We start from the raw sequence: 22,880 nt of genomic DNA on the forward strand, positions 1-22,880 counted from the left end.
GAGGCAGAGGCGTCACAATCCGACACAACAGCTTTTTTCAACAGAGAGACATGAAAGACCGGATTAATTCTCCAGGAGGTAGGAACCTCCAACCTAACAGCAGATTGGTTGACAACCTGAAGCACCTTAAAGGGCCCTACAAACTTGGGACCCAATTTCTTAGAAGGAATCCTCAACCGCAGATTCCTAGAGGACAACCAAACCATGTCACCAACAGTGAACAAAACCTCCTGTCGTTTCCTATCAAAGTAGTCCTTAGATTTTCTGTTGGCCTCCTGAAGATTACCACGCACATCCGTCCAAACTCTCTCCAAATCACCGGAAAAATTCTCCTCCTCAGGCACGGCAGATCCCAACTTGGAGAACGACCCAAACGACGGATGTCTCCCAGAACAACAAAAAAAAGGCGAACAACCAGCAGAAGAAGATGTATGATTGTTCAGAGCAAATTCAGCAAGTGGCAGAAACTCAGACCACCCCTCTTGATTGTCTGCCACAAAACAACGCAAGAACTGCTCAACATCCTGGTTTTTCCTTTCTGTCTGGCCATTAGACTCAGGATGATATCCGGACGAGAACGACAAATGAACTCCTAACCTGTCACAAAAGGCACGCCAAAAACGAGCCACGAACTGAGGACCCCTATCAGAAACAATGTCAGTAGGAACGCCATGAAGTCTGACAATTTCCTTGACAAAGGCCTTAGCGAGAGTCTTAGCGCAGGGCAGTTTGACAAAGGGAACCAAGTGACACATCTTGCTAAAACGGTCCACGACCACCCAGATGACAGTAAAACCCTCAGAGGGGGGAAGGTCAGTTATAAAGTCCATAGCCAAATGTGTCCAAGGAGCACTGGGAACCTCCAAAGGACAAAGCAACCCCGCAGCAGGAGTATGTGAGGACTTAGATCTAGCACATATAGTACATTGATGCACCCACTTAATGACTTCCTTCTGCCATCCAGGCCACCAAAAACTGCGACCCACCAGTCTCTTGGTCTCAGAGATTCCGGGATGACCTGCCAACCGAGATTCGTGACACTCAACAAACAAATCTCTCCTAAAGGTCCCAGGCACAAACAACCTCCCATGAGGAGTGTTAGAAGGGGCATTCTCCTGAGCTTTAAGAATCTCATCCTCCAAAACGGAGTCCAAAGCAGCTATCACAACACCTTCTTGTAAAATGGTCTCCTCTTTCTCAGCACCAACTATGGGAGAAAAACTGCGAGACAAGGCATCCGCCTTAACATTCTTAGTACCAGGGATGTAAGTAACGGAGAAATTAAACTGCGAGAAAAACAGTGCCCACCTAGCCTGACGGGCATTCAGGCGCTTGGCAGCATCAAGATATATCAGATTTTTATGATCCGTAAGAACCTGAACGGGAAATTCCGCACCTTCCAAGAAGTGGCGCCAGTGTTCAAATGCGAGTTTAATAGCCAATAATTCCCGATTACCAATATCGTAATTCAGTTCAGTCTCCGAAATTTTTTTTGAAAAAAAGGCACAGGGATGTAATCCATCCCCGTTATCCTGAGACAATACAGCGCCAACCCCCACAGAGGAAGCATCAACCTCAACCAAAAACGGCTTAGTCACATCAGGCTGCATAAGGATGGGAGCAGAGGTGAACCTCTCCTTGAGATACACAAAAGCTTCAATGGCCTCAGAAGACCACTGAACCGCATCAGCACCTTTCCTGGTGAGATCAGTCAGAGGTTTGACAATACTAGAAAATTTTTTTATGAATTTTCTGTAATAATTGGCGAAACCCAAAAACCTCTGTATCGATTTCAAACCAATAGGCCTAGGCCATTCCTGCACAGCCTGAACCTTAACCGGATCCATCTCAAAGCCCTCGCTGGAGATAATGTAGCCCAAAAAACTAATTTTCTGTACAGCGAACTCACATTTCTCCAGCTTAGCAAAAAGCGAAATGTCCATTAATAACTGTAATACCTCACGCACGCTCCGCCAATGAGACTCCACATCAGGTGAATAAATCAGAATGTCATCCAAATACACAACCACATTTTTGCCGATCAAAGGTCTAAGGATGTCATTAATCAGATTCTGAAAAAATGCAGGAGCATTGGTAAGACCAAAAGGCATAACCAGATTCTCAAAATGACCCACAGGAGTGTTAAAAGCAGTCTTCCATTCATCACCCTCCTTCATGCGCAACAGATTGTATGCCCCCTTAAGGTCAATTTTAGAGAACCACTTGGCCCCCATTAACTGGTTAAACAGATCAGGAATCAATGGCAGTGGGTAAGGATTGCGTACAGTAATTTTGTTAATCTCACGAAAATCCAGACAAGGACGTAAACCGCCGTCCTTTTTTTTTACAAAAAAAAATCCAACCGCCACAGGAGACTTAGAGGGCCTAATGTGACCGGCGGCCAAACTTGTCTGTATGTATTCCTCCAAAGCCTTCCTCTCAGGAATAGTAAGGTTAAATAAACGACTCTTAGGAAGAGTCGCTCCAGGGACAAATTCAATAGAACAATCATAGTCTCTATGGGGAGGCAAAACCTGCGATTCCTTCTCAGAAAAAAACTCTCCAAAAATCCTGAATAGGAACAGGCAATTCTCCCCTATCCAAAGCTGCAATACGCCCGTTACAACACTTGTCATAACATTTATGGCTCCAGGATTTAATTTCACTGGTAGACCAATCCAGTACAGGATTGTGACATTTTAACCAGGGTAAACCCAATATTACTGGAGAAGGCAAGTTATTCAACACTACCAAATCCAATTTCTCATGGTGAACACCATTAATAGTGAGAGGAAATTCACAGACCTTGAGAGTAATATTCTTCAAAGGGGAGCCATCCACAGAAACCACAGCAATGGGGGATGATAAAGGTTCAGGTTTTAAATTGAGTCTTTCCACGAATCCCCCATCAATTACATTCAGAGTAGACCCACAATCAACAAACACCCGAAATTCCATTAATTTTTTCTGAGCAATCGTGGAAGCAGCTAAAAATACACCCTTGGAATTTAAACAGGCAATACGGGCGTGACTGACCATTTTTTTTTCTTTCTTCATACGAAGCTCACAGCCTTTAATCAAATGACCAGATTTTCCGCAATAGAAACACAAGCCTTCAGAAAAACGACGGTCTTTTTCTTGAGAACGAGGTGCCACCGATCCAATCTCCATCGGCTCTCCACTGTTAGTACACACATTATCATAACCAGAAACTGACATAGCAGAGGATTTGCTCTCATTAACCCTTGCACGCAGTCTCCTATCCACCCGTATAGCTAATTGCATAGCCTGTTGCAAATCTTCAGGTGTAGGATAAGCAATTAGCAGGTCTTTAACCCTTTCATTGAGCCCAGCAAGAAATAGACTTTTCAGAGCAGAATCGTTCCACCCTGTTTGAGTAGACCAAGCAAACTAACAGAGTTAGATACAGAGCACAGGCTAGCTAGAAAGTAGATATACAATGAAGTCCAGCAAAGCCAGAAGGGCGGAGCAGGATTAAATAGGCCAACAAGGTCATGTGACCAGCAAAGGAAAAAACCTAAGAACAAGGTTCTAACAGTTACATCCTGTATTATACTCCAGAGCTGCACTCACTATTCTGCTGGTGCAGTCACTGTGTACATACATTACATTACTGATCCCGATTACCTCCTGTATTATACTCCAGAGCTGCACTCACTATTCTGCTGGTGCAGTCACTGTGTACATACATTACATTACTGATCCTGAGTTACATCCTGTATTATACTCCAGAGCTGCACTCACTATTCTGCTGGTGACGTCACTGTGTACATACATTACATTACTGATCCTGAGTCACATCCTGTATTATACTCCAGAGCTGCACTCACTATTCTGCTAGTGCAGTCACTGTGTACATACATTACATTACTGATCCTGAGTTACATCCTGTATTATACTCCAGAGCGGCACTCACTATTCTGCTGGTGCAGTCACTGTGTACATACATTACATTACTGATCCTGAGTTGCATCCTGTATTATACTCCAGAGCAGCGCTCACTATTCTGCTGGTGGAGTCACTGTGTACATACATTACATTACTGATCCTGAGTTACATCCTGTATTATACTCCAGAGCTGCACTCACTATTCTGCTGGTGCAGTCACTGTGCACATACATTACATTACTGATCCTGAGTTACATCCTGTATTATACTCCAGAGCTGCACTCACTATTCTGCTGGTGCAGTCACTGTTTACATACATTACATTACTGATCCTGAGTTACATCCTGTATTATACTCCAGAGCTGCACTCACTATTCTGCTGGTGCAGTCACTGTGCACATACATTACATTACTGATCCTGAGTTACATCATGTATTATACTCCAGAGCTGCACTCACTATTCTGCTGGTGCAGTCACTGTGCACATACATTACATTACTGATCCTGAGTTACCTCCTGTGTTATACTCCAGAGCTGCACTCACTATTCTGCTGGTGCAGTCACTGTGTACATACATTATATTACTGATCCTGAGTTACCTCCTGTATTATACTCCAGAGCTGCACTCACTATTCTGCTGGTGCAGTCACTGTGTACATACATTACATTACTGATCCTGAGTTACCTCCTGCATTATACTCCAGAGCTGCACTCACTATTCTGCTGGTGCAGTCACTGTGTACATACATTACATTACTGATCCTGAGTTACCTCCTGTATTATCCTCCAGAGCTGCACTCGCTATTCTGCTGGTGCAGTCACTGTGTACATATATTACATTACTGATCCTGAGTTACATCCTGTATTATACTCCAGAGCTGCACTCACTATTCTGCTGGGGCAGTCACTGTGTACATACATTACATTACTGATCCTGAGTTACCTCCTGTATTATACACCAGAGCTGCACTCACTATTCTGCTGGTGCAGTCACTGTGTACATACATTACATTACTGATCCTGAGTTACATCCTGTATTATACTCCAGAGCTGCACTCACTATTCTGCTGGTGCAGTCACTGTGTACATACATTACATTACTGATCCTGAGTTACCTCCTGTATTATACTCCAGAGCTGCACTCACTATTCTGCTGGTGCAGTCACTGTGTACATACATTACATTACTGATCCTGAGTTACATCCTGTATTATACTCCAGAGCTGCTCTCACTATTCTGCTGGTGCAGTCACTGTGTACATACATTACATTACTGATCCTGAGTTACATCCTGTATTATCCTCCAGAGCTGCACTCACTATTCTGCTGGTGCAGTCACTGTGTACATACATTACATTACTGATCCTGAGTTACCTCCTGCATTATACTCCAGAGCTGCACTCACTATTCTGCTGGTGCAGTCACTGTGTACATACATTACATTACTGATCCTGAGTTATCTCCTGTATTATACTCCAGAGCTGCACTCACTATTCTGCTGGTGCAGTCAATGTGTACATACATTATATTACTGATCCTGAGTTACCTCCTGTATTATACTCCAGAGCTGCACTCACTATTCTGCTGGTGCAGTCACTGTGTACATACATTACATTACTGATCCTGAGTTACCTCCTGCATTATACTCCAGAGCTGCACTCACTATTCTGCTGGTGCAGTCACTGTGTACATACATTACATTACTGATCCTGAGTTACCTCCTGCATTATACTCCAGAGCTGCACTCACTATTCTGCTGGTGCAGTCACTGTGTACATACATTATATTACTGATCCTGAGTTACCTCCTGTATTATACTCCAGAGCTGCACTCACTATTCTGCTGGTGCAGTCACTGTGTACATACATTACATTACTGATCCTGAGTTACCTCCTGCATTATACTCCAGAGCTGCACTCACTATTCTGCTGGTGCAGTCACTGTGTACATACATTATATTACTGATCCTGAGTTACCTCCTGTATTATACTCCAGAGCTGCACTCACTATTCTGTTGGTGCAGTCACTGTGTACATACATTACATTACTGATCCTGAGCTACATCCTGTATTATACTCCAGAGCTGCACTCACTATTCTGCTGGTGCAGTCACAGTGTACATACATTACTGATCCTGAGTTACATCCTGTATTATCCTCCAGAGCTGCACTCACTATTCTGCTGGTGCAGTCACTGTGTACATACATTACATTACTGATCCTGAGTTACATCCTGTATTATACTCCAGAGCTGCACTCACTATTCTGCTGGTGCAGTCACTGTGTACATACATTACATTACTGATCCTGAGTTACCTCCTGTATTATACTCCAGAGCTGCACTCACTATTCTGCTGGTGCAGTCACTGTGTACATACATTACATTACTGATCCTGAGTTACCTCCTGTATTATACTCCAGAGCTGCACTCACTATTCTGCTGGTGCAGTCACTGTGTACATACATTACATTACTGATCCTGAGTTACATCCTGTATTATACTCCAGAGCTGCACTCACTATTCTGCTGGTGCAGTCACTGTGTACATACATTACATTACTGATCCTGAGTTACCTCCTGTATTATACTCCAGAGCTGCACTCACTATTCTGCTGGTGCAGTCACTGTGTACATACATTACATTACTGATCCTGAGTTACATCCTGTATTATACTCCAGAGCTGCACTCACTATTCTGCTGGTGCAGTCACTGTGTACATACATTACATTACTGATCCTGAGTTACATCCTGTATTATACTCCAGAGCTGCACTCACTATTCTGCTGGTGCAGTCACTGTGTACATACATTACATTACTGATCCTGAGTTACATCCTGTATTATACTCCAGAGCAGCACTCACTATTCTGCTGGTGCAGTCACTGTGCACATACATTACTGATCCTGAGTTACCTCCTGTATTATACTCCAGAGCTGCACTCACTATTCTGCTGGTGCAGTCACTGTGTACATACATTACATTACTGATCCTGAGTTACATCCTGTATTATACTCCAGAGCTGTACTCACTATTCTGCTGGTGCAGTCACTGTGTACATACATTACATTACTGATCCTGAGTTACGTCCTGTATTATACTCCAGAGCTGCACTCACTATTCTGCTGGTGTAGTCACTGTGTACATACATTACATTACTGATCCTGAGTTACATCCTGTATTATACTCCAGAGCTGCACTCACTATTCTGCTGGTGCAGTCACTGTGTACATACATTACATTACTGATCCTGAGTTACCTCCTGTATTATACTCCAGAGCTGCACTCACTATTCTGCTGGTGCAGTCACTGTGTACATACATTACATTACTGATCCTGAGTTACATCCTGTATTATACTCCAGAGCTGCACTCACTATTCTGCTGGTGCAGTCACTGTGTACATACATTACATTACTGATCCTGAGTTACATCTTGATTTATACTCCAGAGCTGCACTCACTATTCTGCTGGTGCAGTCACTGTGTACATACATTACATTACTGATCCTGAGTTACCTCCTGTATTATACTCCAGAGCTGCACTCCCTGTTGTGCAGCTATAGAGATGTGTAGTGGCTGCCCGGAGATACAGGTGTGTAGCAGAGGTCCAGGTCGAGTGTATTCGGGTGGTGCAGAGAGTGACACCACCTGTGGCATTAGTATTGTAGTCTACCCCAGCTTTCATTATCATGGTGATGATATCATCTATTATAATAGGACTGTTGTATACAATATAACGTTTCACTTATTATTACAGACAATGATGGGAAGTAAATGTAGGATCTGGATACAGTAATAAAGCGTCCGGACTGATGGCACAAAAATTCCACAAATCAAGATGCAGAGCACTAGCCTGGACGATGAGCCTCTCCCCAAAACCAGCAACCTCCACCTACGACCTTCTCATCAGACCCTGCAGTATCAGGTCCCACGCCACACATCACTGATATCACCATCTATGGCATTGTCAAAGAGAACAGCAGGGGGGGTCGCACAGATCCCAGCGCTGCCACCAGTTGTCAGGGGAACAACTCTTCCTCCTCCAATCGTCAGGACAAATATGCAATTGACTGATGAGTGATGGATGAGACCGCGGCTGCTTCCACTACTAGGCCGGTTATTGGGGAACTCACAGTGAGCGTATAATACAGTGAAGGAAATAAGTATTTGATCCCATGCTGTTTTTGTAAGTTTGTCCACTGACAATGACGTGAACAGTCTATAATTTGAAGGGTTGTTTAATTTTAACATTGAGAGATAGAATATCCCCAAAAAATCAAGAAAATCACATTGTATAAATCAGATACATTTTTTTTGCATTTTGCAGTGAGAAATAAGTATTTGATCCCTCTGGCAAACAACACTTAATACTTGGTGGTAAAACCCTTGTTGGCAGCACAGCAGTCAGACGTTGTTTGTAGCTGATGATGAGGGTTGTGCACATGTCAGGAGGAGTTTTGGTCCACTCCTCTTTGCAGATCATCTCTAAATCATTCAGATTTTGAGGCTGTCGCTTGACAACGCGGAGCTTCAACTCCCTCCATAAGTTTTCTATGGGATTAAGGTCTGGAGACTGGCTACGCCACTCCATGACCTTATTGTGCTTCTTTTTGAGCCACTCCTTTGTTGCCTTGGCTGTATGTTTTGGGTCATTGATTGCTGGAAGACCCTGCCACGACCCATTTTTAATGTCCTGGCGGAGGGAAGGAGGCTGTCATTCAGGATTTTACGGTACATGGCTCCATCCATTCTCCTACTGATGCGGTGAAGTAGTCCTGTGCCCTTAGCAGAGAAACACCCCCAAAACATAATGTGTCCACCTCCATGCTTGACAGTGGGGATGGTGTTCTTTGGGTCATAAGCAGCATTTCTCCAAACATGGCGAGTTGAGTTAAAGCCAAAAAGCTCAATTTTTATCTCATCTGACCACAGCACCTTCTACCAATAACTCACAGAATCATCCAGGTGTTCACTGGCAAACTTCAGACGGGCCTGCACATGTGTCTTCTTGACAGGGGGACCTTGTGGACACTGCAGGATTTTAAACCTTTAAGGCGTAATGTGTTACCAATGGTTTTCTTGGTGACTGTAGTCCCAGCTGCCTTGAGATCATTAACAAGTTCCCTCCGTGTAGTTTTAGGCTGATCTCTCACCTTCCTCATGATCAAGGATACCCCACGAGATGAGATTTTGCATGGTGCCCCAGATCGATGTCGATTGACAGTCATTTTGTATTTCTTCCATTTTTTTACTATTGCACCAACAGTTGTCTCCTTCTCACCCAGCGTCTTACTTATGGTTTTGTAGCCCATTCCAGCTTTGTGCAGGTCTATGATCTTGTCCCTGACAGCCTTACAAAGCTCTTTGGTCTTGCCCATGTTGTAGCGGTTAGTCTGACTGATTGAGTCTGTGGACAGGAGTCTTTTATACAGGTGACTATGTAAGACAGCTGTCTTTAATGCAGGTAACGAGTTGATTAGGAGCATCTAACTGGTCTGTAGGAGCCAGAACTCATAATGGTTTATAGGGGATCAAATACTTATTTCTCACTGCAAAATGCAAAAAAAAATTATCTAATTTATACAATGTGATTTTCTTGATTTTTTTGGGATGTTCTATCTCTCAATGTTAAAATTAACCCACCCTTAAAATTATAGACTGTTCATGTCTTTGTCAGTGGGCAAACTTTCAAAAACAGCAAAGGATCAAATAATTATTTCCTTCACTGTATATACACCTCTGATTCCAACGTATGGAATATATATATATATATACCCTGATACAGTCACGGCCAACTCCACAATAAAAAAAAAGGAACTACTAGCAGCCACCACCAGTCGTTTATACAGGCACAATGGACGCCCGTTACAGATAGCGTATGGCTTCAGGTTTACAGAGCAAGAGAAACGGAGCTATTACATTTTATATATTTAGTCCAGAAAGATAGGCCGTGTTCATAAAAATATACAAGATGATACAAAATGGGAAAATAGTTCGATATATACAATTACATAAAATAAAAGGGATAACGAAAGAAAATTACTAAACCTGATGTCACGGAAATGGCTCCGAGCTCACTGGAGGGGGGTACTCCTTAGGAAAACAGACAGAACCTCAGAAAGCTGTACCTTCCAGGACTGACAAAATACAAAACCCAAATTCTGATTTTTATTAGATCCAAGGTTACACCCACAAACCTCCCTTTGGTGAACTCATGTGGGGGCTGGTGGTGGGATGAGCTAGGTGTTTTAGAATATTATGAGATCCCCAACTTCCAGGATATCTTCGCCCCGGAGGTCCCAGGCAGTAGATATTGTAATCATGTTTTCTGCAATTTAATCTTTCTATAGAGATGAAACATGGCATGGATAACATCATTCATTGGACGAATATTAATTTAGAGGGGATAGAAAGGCTTTACAGTGATTTGAGTGAATGCATTATGTTTGTCCCTTCGCTACGACAACGAATATATATCTCCCATAAATATCAAATTGATGTAAACCCCAATATTCATCACTGACCACTGGCTCCAAAGTGTTTCAGAAAAGTGCTTTGATCATAGGAAGCTCTAGCCTGGGAAGTGTACTTTACCACCTTTGTGTAAACGAATATCAGTCTTGGTATCTTTTTCCCAGAGCAAATATCTGTGTAATTACCTGGTCACTGTACAAGGCCCCTACTTCAATGGAGGTTGACCTGTCAGCTCTCTCACTTCCCAAGTTATATTTACTTTCTCTCTTCCCCAGGTATAATTAATCCCATAAATTCAATGTGAGGGTGATACATTACCTCCATGGATTTTAATTTTTCTCCAGAACACCTCCTACTCTTAGAGGTGGCTGATTTACAGATCATCTCCCAAGCCCATCTCACAGCACAACCTCCCTTGGTCCCACAGTTCCCTCTCCTTCTTGGACTTGGGCTTCTCTGTGAGGTCACTCAGCGCCTCAAGACTGGCATCTATGGGTAGCGCAGTCTGAAATTCCTGACTAGAGGCAGCCAGAAGAGAAGTTAAGGCCCCAACCTCACAGGAACCATCTGTGATCTGCTCTGGGTCAGTAACTGGCCTGTTATCCCGCTGGATGATGAGGGTCTAGAAAGCAGCGCATTACCGGTGTTCTGGGCACTCTGACTGCGGGTGACAGCGGCTATGTAGGCTGTCTTCCGGGGGGATAACAATACTTTCTCTTTACCCTAACAAGTTGTGAGTACCCCTTTCCCCTCACCCTGACAGGCTGTGGATAACACTTTGCCCCCATCCTGACAGGCGGGAAATTTATCCGCCTCCACTTTTACCTCAGGAGCAGTGCTAATCATGGAGCAGCTACCACTGGCCATGTCACCATCCATCGTGAAACTGGTCGGCTGCACGGGACCACCTGCTTCATGATCCCCATGCTTGTTCCCATTGCCCTTATGCTGGCTCCTTTTAGGGGATCCTCAGCAATATCACCCAGCAACGTTCTCCTGTACAATGAAAAACATCAAGCATGAGATTGACAACCACGTTATCGACATCTGAATCACATGACATATCAGATTGGAGGGTTGTCCCGAACCTATTGAGCAACCAACCGTCCCAAATTGGTCCCCAATAAAACATCTGGAGAGAGATTCTCGGGGACACCCCCACTTCCCTTAACCCCCTCCCAGCACCCCAATCCAGGAAAATCCGGGTCATCGGTAAAAGCTGGCGAACACTCCCAAACCCGATGACAGTCAGGGTCTTCCCAGGGATAATTTCTTCAGGGAACACAAACTCAGGGCGGATGAGAGTTAGTTCTGCCTGGGTGTCCTCGAGCCCCACAGTGACTGTGTCGCCCACGGTAACTGTTTGCAAATTTTCACGGTCCCTCTCAACCACAAAAAGAATAGCTGCAGTAGGCCCATGGCCCTCTTCTGCCTCTCCAGGCAGGTGAGGCTGATGTGACCAGTTCGGTCGCAGGTATAGCAACGGCGCTAGTCAGATGCAGGCCGGGTGCTGGAAGATGGGGCGAGACCCCCTGAGCGCCGGCTGGCAGGGGCATTGGTGGTAGTTGTTGGCTTACCCCCTTTTCAGCTGGCGGTGGCTGACTTCCACACCTCAGGTTTGTGGTTGGCCTCATAGGTATCGACAATCTGTGCAGCCTTGGTGGCCTCCTTTAGCTCCCGGTCCATCACGAACTGTCGTATCTCCACAGGGAAAAGATAAAGAAACTGGTCCTTCACCACCAGGTCCTCCAATTCCTCGAAGGTGGTAACCGATAGTCCCTGAACCCACTGCTTGAAGTTGGTTCTGCCAGTCCACCACATCACCGTAGCTGTCGTGAGGTCCACATTGGAGGGTCCGTAACTTTTTTCGGAACAGCTCAGGAGTCAGCTGATATTTCCTTATGAGGGCCTTTTTGATGACCTATCTTGATCTTGAGGGAGAGAAGCGAACACCTCCAGAGCTTTGCCTCGTAACCCTGGGATTAAATATCGAGCCCACTGGTCATCAGGCAGCTGGTACTGTCTGCAGGCCTTTTCAAACCCCCTTAAAAATGTGTCCAGATCTGTGTCCTTGTCAGGAAAATGCTAGGGACGGTTTTGACATTACTGTTCAATGGGGTGGATGGCTCCTTCTGGAGTAGGGTTAATTCCTGCTGGTGCTCTCGCTCGGCTCTCTCAGCCTCTCGCTCGGCTCTCTCAGCCTCTCGCTCAGCTTGTCACTCTCGTGCTGCAGCCTCTCGCTCGGCTCTCTCAGCCTCTCGCTCAGCTTGTCACTCTGGTGCTGCAGCCTCTCGCTCGGCTCTCTCAGCCTCTCGCTCGGCTCTCTCAGCCTCTCGCTCAGCTTGTCACTCTGGTGCTGCAGCCTCTCGCTCGGCTCTCTCAGCCTCTCGCTCAGCTTGTCACTCTGGTGCTGCAGCCTCTCGCTCGGCTCTCTCAGCCTCTCGCTCGGCTCTCTCAGCCTCTCGCTCAGCTTGTCACTCTCGTGCTGCAGCCTCTCGCTCGGCTCTCTCAGCCTCTCGCTCGGCTTGTCACTCTGGTGCTGCAGCCTCTCGCTCGGCTCTCTCAGCCTCTCGTTCGGCTCTCTCAGCCTCTCGCTCAGCTTGTCACTCTCGTGCTGCAGCCTCTCGCTCGGCTCTCTCAGCCTCTCGCTCGGCTCTCTCAGCCTCTCGCTCAGCTTGTCACTCTCGTGCTGCAGCCTCTCGCTCGGCTCTCTCAGCCTCTCGCTCGGCTTGTCACTCTGGTGCTGCAGCCTCTCGCTCGGCTCTCTCAGCCTCTCGCTCAGCTTGTCACTCTGGTGCTGCAGCCTCTCGCTCGGCTCTCTCAGCCTCTCGCTCGGCTCTCTCAGCCTCTCGCTCAGCTTGTCACTCTGGTACTGCAACCTCTCGCTCGACTCTCTCAGCTTCTCGCTCAGCTTGTCACTCTCGTGCTGCAGCCTCTCGCTCGGCTCTCTCAGCCTCTAGCTCGGCTCTCTCAGCCTCTCGCTCGGCTCTCTCAGCCTCTCGCTCGGCTTGTCACTCTCGTGCTGCAGCCTCTCGCTCGGCTCTCTCAGCCTCTCGCTCAGCTTGTCACTCTCGTGCTGCAGCCTCTCGCTCGGCTCTCTCAGCCTCTCGCTCGGCTCTCTCAGCCTCTCGCTCGGCTTGTCACTCTGGTGCTGCAGCCTCTCGCTCGGCTCTCTCAGCCTCTCGTTCGGCTCTCTCAGCCTCTCGCTCAGCTTGTCACTCTCGTGCTGCAGCCTCTCGCTCGGCTCTCTCAGCCTCTCGCTCGGCTCTCTCAGCTTCTCGCTCAGCTTGTCACTCTCGTGCTGCAGCCTCTCGCTCGGCTCTCTCAGCCTCTCGCTCGGCTCTCTCAGCTTCTCGCTCAGCTTGTCACTCTGGTGCTGCAGCCTCTCGCTCGGCTCTCTCAGCCTCTCGCTCAGCTTGTCACTCTGGTGCTGCAGCCTCTCGCTCGGCTCTCTCAGCCTCTCGCTCGGCTCTCTCAGCCTCTCGCTCAGCTTGTCACTCTGGTACTGCAACCTCTCGCTCGACTCTCTCAGCTTCTCGCTCAGCTTGTCACTCTCGTGCTGCAGCCTCTCGCTCGGCTCTCTCAGCCTCTAGCTCGGCTCTCTCAGCCTCTCGCTCAGCTTGTCACTCTCGTGCTGCAGCCTCTCGCTCGGCTCTCTCAGCCTCTCGCTCGGCTCTCTCAGTCTCTCGCTCAGCTTGTCACTCTGGTGCTGCAGCCTCTCGCTCGGCTCTCTCAGCCTCTCGCTCAGCTTGTCACTCTCGTGCTGCAGCCTCTTTCTCGGCTCTCTCAGCCTCTCGCTCGGCTCTCTCATCCTCTCGCTCAGCTTGTCACTCTCGTGCTGCAGCCTCTCGCTCGGCTCTCTCAGCCTCTCGCTCGGCTCTCTCAGCCTCTCGCTCAGCTTGTCACTCTCGTGCTGCAGCCTCTCGCTAGGCTCTCTCAGCCTCTCGCTCAGCTTGTCACTCTGGTGCTGCAGCCTCTCGCTCGGCTCTCTCAGCCTCTCGCTCAGCTTGTCACTCTCGTGCTGCAGCCTCTCGCTAGGCTCACTCAGCCTCTCGCTCAGCTTGTCACTCTCGTGCTGCAGCCTCTCGCTCGGCTCTCTCAGCCTCTCACTCAGCTTGTCACTCTCGTGCTGCAGCCTCTCGCTCGGCTCTCTCAGCCTCTCGCTCGGCTCTCTCAGCCTCTCGCTCAGCTTGTCACTCTCGTGCTGTAGCCTCTCGCTCGGCTCTCTCAGCCTCTCGCTCGGCTCTCTCAGCCTCTCGCTCAGCTTATCACTCTGGTGCAGCAGCCTCTCGCTCGGCTCTCTCAGCCTCTCGCTCAGCTTGTCACTCTCGTGCTGCAGCCTCTCGCTCGGCTCTCTCAGCCTCTCGCTCAGCTTGTCACTCTCGTGCTGCAGCCTCTCGCTCGGCTCTCTCAGCCTCTCGCTCGGCTCTCTCAGCCTCTCGCTCAGCTTGTCACTCTGGTGCTGCAGCCTCTCGCTCGGCTCGCTCAGCCTCTCGCTCGGCTCTCTCAGCCTCTCGCTCGGCTCTCTCAGCCTCTCGCTCAGCTTGTCACTCTGGTGCTGCAGCCTCTCGCTCGGCTCTCTCAGCCTCTAGCTCGGCTCTCTCAGCCTCTCGCTCGGCTCTCTCAGCCTCTAGCTCGGCTCTCTCAGCCTCTCGCTCAGCTTGTCACTCTCGTGCTGCAGCCTCTCGCTCGGCTCTCTCAGCCTCTCGCTCGGCTCTCTCAGCCTCTCGCTCGGCTTGTCACTCTCGTGCTGCAGCCTCTCGCTCGGCTCTCTCAGCCTCTCGCTCAGCTTGTCACTCTGGTGCTGCAGCCTCTCGCTCGGCTCTCTCAGCCTCTCGCTCGGCTCTCTCAGCCTCTCGCTCAGCTTGTCACTCTCGTGCTGCAGCCTCTCGCTCGGCTCTCTCAGCCTCTCGCTCAGCTTGTCACTCTGGTGCTGCAGCCTCTCGCTCGGCTCTCTCAGCCTCTCGTTCGGCTCTCTCAGCCTCTCGCTCAGCTTGTCACTCTCGTGCTGCAGCCTCTCGCTCGGCTCTCTCAGCCTCTCGCTCGGCTCTCTCAGCTTCTCGCTCAGCTTGTCACTCTCGTGCTGCAGCCTCTCGCTCGGCTCTCTCAGCCTCTCGCTCGGCTCTCTCAGCTTCTCGCTCAGCTTGTCACTCTGGTGCTGCAGCCTCTCGCTCGGCTCTCTCAGCCTCTCGCTCAGCTTGTCACTCTGGTGCTGCAGCCTCTCGCTCGGCTCTCTCAGCCTCTCGCTCGGCTCTCTCAGCCTCTCGCTCAGCTTGTCACTCTCGTGCTGCAGCCTCTCGCTCGGCTCTCTCAGCCTCTCGCTCGGCTCTCTCAGTCTCTCGCTCAGCTTGTCACTCTGGTGCTGCAGCCTCTCGCTCGGCTCTCTCAGCCTCTCGCTCAGCTTGTCACTCTCGTGCTGCAGCCTCTTTCTCGGCTCTCTCAGCCTCTCGCTCGGCTCTCTCATCCTCTCGCTCTGCTTGTCAATCTCGTGCTGCAGCCTCTCGCTCGGCTCTCTCAGCCTCTCGCTCGGCTCTCTCAGCCTCTCGCTCAGCTTGTCACTCTCGTGCTGCAGCCTCTCGCTAGGCTCTCTCAGCCTCTCGCTCAGCTTGTCACTCTGGTGCTGCAGCCTCTCGCTCGGCTCTCTCAGCCTCTCGCTCAGCTTGTCACTCTCGTGCTGCAGCCTCTCGCTAGGCTCACTCAGCCTCTCGCTCAGCTTGTCACTCTCGTGCTGCAGCCTCTCGCTCGGCTCTCTCAGCCTCTCGCTCAGCTTGTCACTCTCGTGCTGCAGCCTCTCGCTCGGCTCTCTCAGCCTCTCGCTCGGCTCTCTCAGCCTCTCGCTCAGCTTGTCACTCTCGTGCTGTAGCCTCTCGCTCGGCTCTCTCAGCCTCTCGCTCGGCTCTCTCAGCCTCTCGCTCAGCTTGTCACTCTGGTGCAGCAGCCTCTCGCTCGGCTCTCTCAGCCTCTCGCTCAGCTTGTCACTCTCGTGCTGCAGCCTCTCGCTCGGCTCTCTCAGCCTCTCGCTCTGCTTGTCACTCTCGTGCTGCAGCCTCTCGCTCGGCTCTCTCAGCCTCTCGCTCGGCTCTCTCAGCCTCTCGCTCAGCTTGTCACTCTGGTGCTGCAGCCTCTCGCTCGGCTCGCTCAGCCTCTCGCTCGGCTCTCTCAGCCTCTCGCTCGGCTCTCTCAGCCTCTCGCTCAGCTTGTCACTCTGGTGCTGCAGCCTCTCGCTCGGCTCGCTCAGCCTCTCGCTCGGCTCTCTCAGCCTCTCGCTCAGCTTGTCACTCTGGTGCTGCAGCCTCTCGCTCGGCTCTCTCAGCCTCTCGCTCGGCTCTCTCAGCCTCTCGCTCAGCTTGTCACTCTGGTGCTGCAGCCTCTCGCTCGGCTCTCTCAGCCTCTCGCTCGGCTCTCTCAGCCTCTCGCTCAGCTTGTCACTCTCGTGCTGCAGCCTCTCGCTCGGCTCTCTCAGCCTCTCGCTCAGCTTGTCACTCTCGTGCTGCAGCCTCTCGCTCGGCTCTCTCAGCCTCTCGCTCGGCTCTCTCAGCCTCTCGCTCAGCTTGTCACTCTCGTGCTGCAGCCTCTCGCTCGGCTCTCTCAGCCTCTCGCTCAGCTTGTCACTCTCGTGCTGCAGCCTCTCGCTCGGCTCTCTCAGCCTCTCGCTCGGCTCTCTCAGCCTCTCGCTCAGCTTGTCACTCTCGTGCTGCAGCCTCTCGCTCGGCTCTCTCAGCCTCTCGCTCGGCTCTCTCAGTCTCTCGCTCAGCTTGTCACTCTGGTGCTGCAGCCTCTCGCTCGGCTCTCTCAGCCTCTCGCTCAGCTTGTCACTCTCGTGCTGCAGCCTCTTTCTCGGCTCTCTCAGCCTCTCGCTCGGCTCTCTCAGCTTCTCGCTCAGCTTGTCACTCTCGTGCTGCAGCCTCTCGCTCGGCTCTCTCAGCCTCTCGCTCGGCTCTCTCAGCTTCTCGCTCAGCTTGTCACTCTGGTGCTGCAGCCTCTCGCTCGGCTCTCTCAGCCTCTCGCTCAGCTTGTCACTCTGGTGCTGCAGCCTCTCGCTCGGCTCTCTCAGCCTCTCGCTCGGCTCTCTCAGCCTCTCGCTCAGCTTGTCACTCTGGTACTGCAACCTCTCGCTCGACTCTCTCAGCTTCTCGCTCAGCTTGTCACTCTCGTGCTGCAGCCTCTCGCTCGGCTCTCTCAGCCTCTAGCTCGGCTCTCTCAGCCTCTCGCTCAGCTTGTCACTCTCGTGCTGCAGCCTCTCGCTCGGCTCTCTCAGCCTCTCGCTCGGCTCTCTCAGTCTCTCGCTCAGCTTGTCACTCTGGTGCTGCAGCCTCTCGCTCGGCTCTCTCAGCCTCTCGCTCAGCTTGTCACTCTCGTGCTGCAGCCTCTTTCTCGGCTCTCTCAGCCTCTCGCTCGGCTCTCTCATCCTCTCGCTCAGCTTGTCACTCTCGTGCTGCAGCCTCTCGCTCGGCTCTCTCAGCCTCTCGCTCGGCTCTCTCAGCCTCTCGCTCAGCTTGTCACTCTCGTGCTGCAGCCTCTCGCTAGGCTCTCTCAGCCTCTCGCTCAGCTTGTCACTCTGGTGCTGCAGCCTCTCGCTCGGCTCTCTCAGCCTCTCGCTCAGCTTGTCACTCTCGTGCTGCAGCCTCTCGCTAGGCTCACTCAGCCTCTCGCTCAGCTTGTCACTCTCGTGCTGCAGCCTCTCGCTCGGCTCTCTCAGCCTCTCACTCAGCTTGTCACTCTCGTGCTGCAGCCTCTCGCTCGGCTCTCTCAGCCTCTCGCTCGGCTCTCTCAGCCTCTCGCTCAGCTTGTCACTCTCGTGCTGTAGCCTCTCGCTCGGCTCTCTCAGCCTCTCGCTCGGCTCTCTCAGCCTCTCGCTCAGCTTATCACTCTGGTGCAGCAGCCTCTCGCTCGGCTCTCTCAGCCTCTCGCTCAGCTTGTCACTCTCGTGCTGCAGCCTCTCGCTCGGCTCTCTCAGCCTCTCGCTCAGCTTGTCACTCTCGTGCTGCAGCCTCTCGCTCGGCTCTCTCAGCCTCTCGCTCGGCTCTCTCAGCCTCTCGCTCAGCTTGTCACTCTGGTGCTGCAGCCTCTCGCTCGGCTCGCTCAGCCTCTCGCTCGGCTCTCTCAGCCTCTCGCTCGGCTCTCTCAGCCTCTCGCTCAGCTTGTCACTCTGGTGCTGCAGCCTCTCGCTCGGCTCTCTCAGCCTCTAGCTCGGCTCTCTCAGCCTCTCGCTCGGCTCTCTCAGCCTCTAGCTCGGCTCTCTCAGCCTCTCGCTCAGCTTGTCACTCTCGTGCTGCAGCCTCTCGCTCGGCTCTCTCAGCCTCTCGCTCGGCTCTCTCAGCCTCTCGCTCGGCTTGTCACTCTCGTGCTGCAGCCTCTCGCTCGGCTCTCTCAGCCTCTCGCTCAGCTTGTCACTCTGGTGCTGCAGCCTCTCGCTCGGCTCTCTCAGCCTCTCGCTCGGCTCTCTCAGCCTCTCGCTCAGCTTGTCACTCTCGTGCTGCAGCCTCTCGCTCGGCTCTCTCAGCCTCTCGCTCAGCTTGTCACTCTGGTGCTGCAGCCTCTCGCTCGGCTCTCTCAGCCTCTCGTTCGGCTCTCTCAGCCTCTCGCTCAGCTTGTCACTCTCGTGCTGCAGCCTCTCGCTCGGCTCTCTCAGCCTCTCGCTCGGCTCTCTCAGCTTCTCGCTCAGCTTGTCACTCTCGTGCTGCAGCCTCTCGCTCGGCTCTCTCAGCCTCTCGCTCGGCTCTCTCAGCTTCTCGCTCAGCTTGTCACTCTGGTGCTGCAGCCTCTCGCTCGGCTCTCTCAGCCTCTCGCTCAGCTTGTCACTCTGGTGCTGCAGCCTCTCGCTCGGCTCTCTCAGCCTCTCGCTCGGCTCTCTCAGCCTCTCGCTCAGCTTGTCACTCTCGTGCTGCAGCCTCTCGCTCGGCTCTCTCAGCCTCTCGCTCGGCTCTCTCAGTCTCTCGCTCAGCTTGTCACTCTGGTGCTGCAGCCTCTCGCTCGGCTCTCTCAGCCTCTCGCTCAGCTTGTCACTCTCGTGCTGCAGCCTCTTTCTCGGCTCTCTCAGCCTCTCGCTCGGCTCTCTCATCCTCTCGCTCTGCTTGTCAATCTCGTGCTGCAGCCTCTCGCTCGGCTCTCTCAGCCTCTCGCTCGGCTCTCTCAGCCTCTCGCTCAGCTTGTCACTCTCGTGCTGCAGCCTCTCGCTAGGCTCTCTCAGCCTCTCGCTCAGCTTGTCACTCTGGTGCTGCAGCCTCTCGCTCGGCTCTCTCAGCCTCTCGCTCAGCTTGTCACTCTCGTGCTGCAGCCTCTCGCTAGGCTCACTCAGCCTCTCGCTCAGCTTGTCACTCTCGTGCTGCAGCCTCTCGCTCGGCTCTCTCAGCCTCTCGCTCAGCTTGTCACTCTCGTGCTGCAGCCTCTCGCTCGGCTCTCTCAGCCTCTCGCTCGGCTCTCTCAGCCTCTCGCTCAGCTTGTCACTCTCGTGCTGTAGCCTCTCGCTCGGCTCTCTCAGCCTCTCGCTCGGCTCTCTCAGCCTCTCGCTCAGCTTGTCACTCTGGTGCAGCAGCCTCTCGCTCGGCTCTCTCAGCCTCTCGCTCAGCTTGTCACTCTCGTGCTGCAGCCTCTCGCTCGGCTCTCTCAGCCTCTCGCTCTGCTTGTCACTCTCGTGCTGCAGCCTCTCGCTCGGCTCTCTCAGCCTCTCGCTCGGCTCTCTCAGCCTCTCGCTCAGCTTGTCACTCTGGTGCTGCAGCCTCTCGCTCGGCTCGCTCAGCCTCTCGCTCGGCTCTCTCAGCCTCTCGCTCGGCTCTCTCAGCCTCTCGCTCAGCTTGTCACTCTGGTGCTGCAGCCTCTCGCTCGGCTCGCTCAGCCTCTCGCTCGGCTCTCTCAGCCTCTCGCTCAGCTTGTCACTCTGGTGCTGCAGCCTCTCGCTCGGCTCTCTCAGCCTCTCGCTCGGCTCTCTCAGCCTCTCGCTCAGCTTGTCACTCTGGTGCTGCAGCCTCTCGCTCGGCTCTCTCAGCCTCTCGCTCGGCTCTCTCAGCCTCTCGCTCAGCTTGTCACTCTCGTGCTGCAGCCTCTCGCTCGGCTCTCTCAGCCTCTCGCTCAGCTTGTCACTCTCGTGCTGCAGCCTCTCGCTCGGCTCTCTCAGCCTCTCGCTCGGCTCTCTCAGCCTCTCGCTCAGCTTGTCACTCTCGTGCTGCAGCCTCTCGCTCGGCTCTCTCAGCCTCTCGCTCAGCTTGTCACTCTCGTGCTGCAGCCTCTCGCTCGGCTCTCTCAGCCTCTCGCTCGGCTCTCTCAGCCTCTCGCTCAGCTTGTCACTCTCGTGCTGCAGCCTCTCGCTCGGCTCTCTCAGCCTCTCGCTCGGCTCTCTCAGTCTCTCGCTCAGCTTGTCACTCTGGTGCTGCAGCCTCTCGCTCGGCTCTCTCAGCCTCTCGCTCAGCTTGTCACTCTCGTGCTGCAGCCTCTTTCTCGGCTCTCTCAGCCTCTCGCTCGGCTCTCTCATCCTCTCGCTCAGCTTGTCAATCTCGTGCTGCAGCCTCTCGCTCGGCTCTCTCAGCCTCTCGCTCGGCTCTCTCAGCCTCTCGCTCAGCTTGTCACTCTCGTGCTGCAGCCTCTCGCTAGGCTCTCTCAGCCTCTCGCTCAGCTTGTCACTCTGGTGCTGCAGCCTCTCGCTCGGCTCTCTCAGCCTCTCGCTCAGCTTGTCACTCTCGTGCTGCAGCCTCTCGCTAGGCTCACTCAGCCTCTCGCTCAGCTTGTCACTCTCGTGCTGCAGCCTCTCGCTCGGCTCTCTCAGCCTCTCGCTCAGCTTGTCACTCTCGTGCTGCAGCCTCTCGCTCGGCTCTCTCAGCCTCTCGCTCGGCTCTCTCAGCCTCTCGCTCAGCTTGTCACTCTCGTGCTGTAGCCTCTCGCTCGGCTCTCTCAGCCTCTCGCTCGGCTCTCTCAGCCTCTCGCTCAGCTTGTCACTCTGGTGCAGCAGCCTCTCGCTCGGCTCTCTCAGCCTCTCGCTCAGCTTGTCACTCTCGTGCTGCAGCCTCTCGCTCGGCTCTCTCAGCCTCTCGCTCAGCTTGTCACTCTCGTGCTGCAGCCTCTCGCTCGGCTCTCTCAGCCTCTCGCTCAGCTTGTCACTCTGGTGCTGCAGCCTCTCGCTCGGCTCGCTCAGCCTCTCGCTCGGCTCTCTCAGCCTCTCGCTCGGCTCTCTCAGCCTCTCGCTCAGCTTGTCACTCTGGTGCTGCAGCCTCTCGCTCGGCTCGCTCAGCCTCTCGCTCGGCTCTCTCAGCCTCTCGCTCAGCTTGTCACTCTGGTGCTGCAGCCTCTCGCTCGGCTCTCTCAGCCTCTCGCTCGGCTCTCTCAGCCTCTCGCTCAGCTTGTCACTCTGGTGCTGCAGCCTCTCGCTCGGCTCTCTCAGCCTCTCGCTCGGCTCTCTCAGCCTCTCGCTCAGCTTGTCACTCTCGTGCTGCAGCCTCTCGCTCGGCTCTCTCAGCCTCTCGCTCAGCTTGTCACTCTCGTGCTGCAGCCTCTCGCTCGGCTCTCTCAGCCTCTCGCTCGGCTCTCTCAGCCTCTCGCTCAGCTTGTCACTCTGGTATTGCAGCCTCTAGCTCGGCTCTCTCAGCCTCTCGCTCAGCTTGTCACTCTCGTGCTGCAGCCTCTCGCTCGGCTCTCTCAGCCTCTCGCTCGGCTCTCTCAGCCTCTCGCTCGGCTCTCTCAGCCTCTCGCTCAGCTTGTCACTCTGGTGCTGCAGCCTCTCGCTCGGCTCTCTCAGCCTCTCGCTCAGCTTGTCACTCTCGTGCTGCAGCCTCTTTCTCGGCTCTCTCAGCCTCTCGCTCGGCTCTCTCATCCTCTCGCTCAGCTTGTCACTCTCGTGCTGCAGCCTCTCGCTCGGCTCTCTCAGCCTCTCGCTCGGCTCTCTCAGCCTCTCGCTCAGCTTGTCACTCTCGTGCTGCAGCCTCTCGCTCGGCTCTCTCAGCCTCTCGCTCGGCTCTCTCAGCCTCTCGCTCAGCTTGTCACTCTCGTGCTGCAGCCTCTCGCTCGGCTCTCTCAGCCTCTTGTTCGGCTCTCTCAGCCTCTCGCTCAGCTTGTCTCTCTGGTGCTGCAGCCTCTCGCTCGGCTCTCTCAGCCTCTCGCTCAGCTTGTCACTCTCGTGCTGTAGCCTCTCGCTCGGCTCTCTCAGCCTCTCGCTCGGCTCTCTCAGCCTCTCGCTCAGCTTGTCACTCTGGTGCAGCAGCCTCTCGCTCGGCTCTCTCAGCCTCTCGCTCGGCTCTCTCAGCCTCTCGCTCAGCTTGTCACTCTGGTGCTGCAGCCTCTCGCTCGGCTCTCTCAGCCTCTCGCTCAGCTCTCTCAGCCTCTCGCTCAACTTGTCACTCTCGTGCTGCAGCCTCTCGCTCGGCTCTCTCAGCCTCTCGCTCAGCTTGTCACTCTGGTGCTGCAGCCTCTCGCTCGGCTCTCTCAGCCTCTCGCTCGGCTCTCTCAGCCTCTCGCTCGGCTTGTCACTCTCGTGCTGCAGCCTCTCGCTCGGCTCTCTCAGCCTCTCACTTAGC

Source organism: Phyllobates terribilis, unplaced genomic scaffold (genome assembly GCF_046119375.1).
Source record: "Phyllobates terribilis strain yellow unplaced genomic scaffold, ASM4611937v1 Scaffold_4__5_contigs__length_816908805, whole genome shotgun sequence".
Lineage (NCBI taxonomy): Eukaryota > Metazoa > Chordata > Amphibia > Anura > Dendrobatidae > Phyllobates > Phyllobates terribilis.